Source organism: Tigriopus californicus, chromosome 1, assembly GCF_007210705.1.
Source record: "Tigriopus californicus strain San Diego chromosome 1, Tcal_SD_v2.1, whole genome shotgun sequence".
Lineage (NCBI taxonomy): Eukaryota > Metazoa > Arthropoda > Copepoda > Harpacticoida > Harpacticidae > Tigriopus > Tigriopus californicus.
Genome location: NC_081440.1, coordinates 12,062,315 through 12,065,457, shown reverse-complemented (window position 1 = coordinate 12,065,457; position 3,143 = coordinate 12,062,315).

The following is a 3,143-nucleotide window of genomic DNA, read 5'->3' as shown; positions in this document are numbered from 1 at the left end:
CTAGACGTGTCCGTCAGTCTCTTTTGGCGCCTTATCCAAAGTCCATGAATCCCATTAACCCAAAAACAACAAGACACGACAACAATGATGGGGAATCATTGTACCATGTCAAGAGGAATCGAGCTTTCTTCTTGGTCTTGTCAATGAGCCACTTGGAGAGAATAAGTGCCATGATCCGAAGAGATCCAAAGATATCCGCAGAGTGAAGAAGGCGCAGAAGATACAGATGACGAGGAGGAACTTCCGATGCCGGTAACTTGCCAAGTTGAGATATCGTCGAGGAATGGTCCCCAGATGAAGATGTTCCCTGGTTTTTACCTCCTCCTCCCTTTTTTCCCCCCCCTCTACTTTCCTCCATCCTCGTTGCCCTGTGCTCAAATTCGGGGTCTCTCACGAGATCAGGAACAAGAAAAACCGAGCGAGATGCTCCTCTCCTTTCTCCGCCGAGCTCCAAGACCAATCATACCGTTCCAACATAGGCTAGGGGACACGCCTTTGTTCCCTTTTGGGGACCAGGGATCACCGCCAAGGAGGACGGGCCAACCTCATTGATCGCAGAACTTCTTGGCCAATGAGAGTGGGAAAGCATCTGTCAGCCTCCTCCACCGTCGGAGCATTTGAGCATTCGCCTTCTCGCCATCGCCACTGGTTCTCAAAAGGATCACGAGGAAATGCGAGACTTGGAGGAGCGGTCGTAAACGCAGAATTTCAACCAGACGACGCTACTACGTATATGTATAGAATTGATCAACTCGAGTTCGAGCCTGGCAATCTCTGCACTATCTCAAAGAAAACTGAAATTATCAAAGCCAAAGGCCCTTACTGATATGGGATAAAATTCTTTCCCTTGGGTTGGTGCGATAGCTATCTCGTGCTTTTGATTACAATCTAAGAGAAGTGGCTCCCTTTAGAAACAAGGTGGTCCAAGATCGAATGCTAGCCTTTGCCACTCCTTCAGTATTCCATTAGTTGTCGAACACAACGAGCCCTTTTTACGCAGCTAAGGGTGAGGAAAGTCTCGACTGGACGTGGACCCTGGATTTTGGGTCCCTGTGATCCAGGACCACTGCCTTTGAGACAAATAACAATGCAATCGTCCTGACATATCTAACAAAAAGTTATGTCCACACTTCCGTGGGGATACGTAGATGTGGCGAGGGATAGTCAGTAGTGCGCTTGGATGGGCCGAGATGATACCCGAACACTCGGGAAAATGTCTCGTGATTGAACTTCTGGCTCGCCGTCAGCCAGCCGCTGGCCAGAGCCAGTGAGCCTGGAACCACTCACAAAGAGATGACATCTTCTCTTGGCTCAATCCAGAAAGATTTCTGGGCATTGGAACAAAGACAAGCGAGGGGGAAAAACTACATCGACGGAGTTTGTGGGCAAAGCGGAAAGGGGAAAATTGTCATCTTGTGAGGGAAACTTTTGGGGGTTTGGCGTTTGCTTCAAGTTTGATGTGGGCGAATGCTGACACGGCCGTCCTTAAATCAATGACGGATTTGGAGCGTGAAACGCAAGCGGCCAATCCATTTTCTTGTTCTCAACTCCTTGAAATGCAATATTCGCAACGAAAGCGGAGGGATGTTCATATTTGGCTTGATCTTTGTCCTTGCTACTGTAATATGTAACTAAAGGATGTGGGTCCATTGTGGACAAGCATAGATCGTGTTTAAGCTTAAGAACTTTTTGAACTCCTTTTCCGAGGGATCGCCAGCCAGGACCCATCTCATTGATGAGAGCCACGTGTCTTGGGACAAATGGTCACGTGACCCTCTACGAGAATATCAATCTCAAATCATCAACTCCATTGCAACCGACTCCCCATCCTTCGAGAGCCAAATAGTCACCCTTGGTGATCGCTCAATGAAGAATATATGCACAGGGTACGAATACAACATTTACTTTGGGACTTGTCTTGTCCTTTCGTTTGATGGTTGGAGATAATGATTTGATGATGCTCTTGGATTGCGGGAATGCATAATCGACTGTTTCCTGCCTAATGCTCACTACTGTTAACCAAGCCCTGTGATTATTTTTCCACTCTGATAATTTTGCATTGGAAGCTACATTCACTGGCGTATATACTACAAGCACGGACAGGGTAGGGTTTTCTTTTGGTACCTACGTACACAGCTAAAGCATACAATTGTCCTCATTATTCGTACAAAAGGAACCACTTAGAAGAGAAGATCCAAAAACGGCTAAGAAAGGCAGTGTAAATACAAGGAAAATCTTCCCAATCTTCTTCCGACCGACCACGAAGACGAGAAGCGTCATCGAAATGAGCATCCTTTGGAACCTCTTTCCATGTGGTCCTCCACGCCAAGAACCCTGTTCCAACGAGAAGAAGAACCAATGAAAAGCCTTGAACTACAATGAGAAGGAAATGAGGCGGAACGAGCGAGCACAGGGATGGATCCAACTTCCGGACCAACGAGCGAACGAACGGACGGAGGAACGAGCAAACGAACGAAGGATCGAGAAGAGACTGTTTGGCAACAGCCACGTTCCATGAGTTAGAGGCACCCGTGGAACCAGCCAAGCGTCTTGGAACACACTCAATGAAAACGTAACGAAATGCACTTGGACAACAATAATGAGCTAAGGGGAGAGAAGAGCTCGGTGTAAACAACTTGTATCGCCAGGATTTTTACAAGAGACCCACACCCAAAAAGATTTGTTCCACGATTATGTACGAGCATGTCTTCCCTGAGTGTCGTCGCTACTTCGCTACTCCGTCATTGGGATACCCGTCTTTCGGGCAGGGTAATCACGTTTTCGCTCACCAAAGTTAGTATCCATAAATCTGAGAGGAGAATGGGGAGCGATGGAAAATCCTTTACAAATACAATTAGGAGCCAGCGAGAATGGATGGGAACACTCTCTTTTAACATGGTTATGGAGCGTTCGACTTCCGCTCAAAGACGAACGAGACTCGAGAACCATTTGGCAAGGAAAATCGACGGTCGGCAAAGTCAGTTGTGGCGTGGCACAAGAAGCATGCCAACCAACCAACCAGGGACAACTCGTTGGTTTGTCACCGAGCACACGAAATATGGTCGGTAGTTTTTGACAAGCCTATTCCAACCGATTCAAGGAAAACTTTTTCAACTCGGAACTTTTCACGACTATTTCGGCTC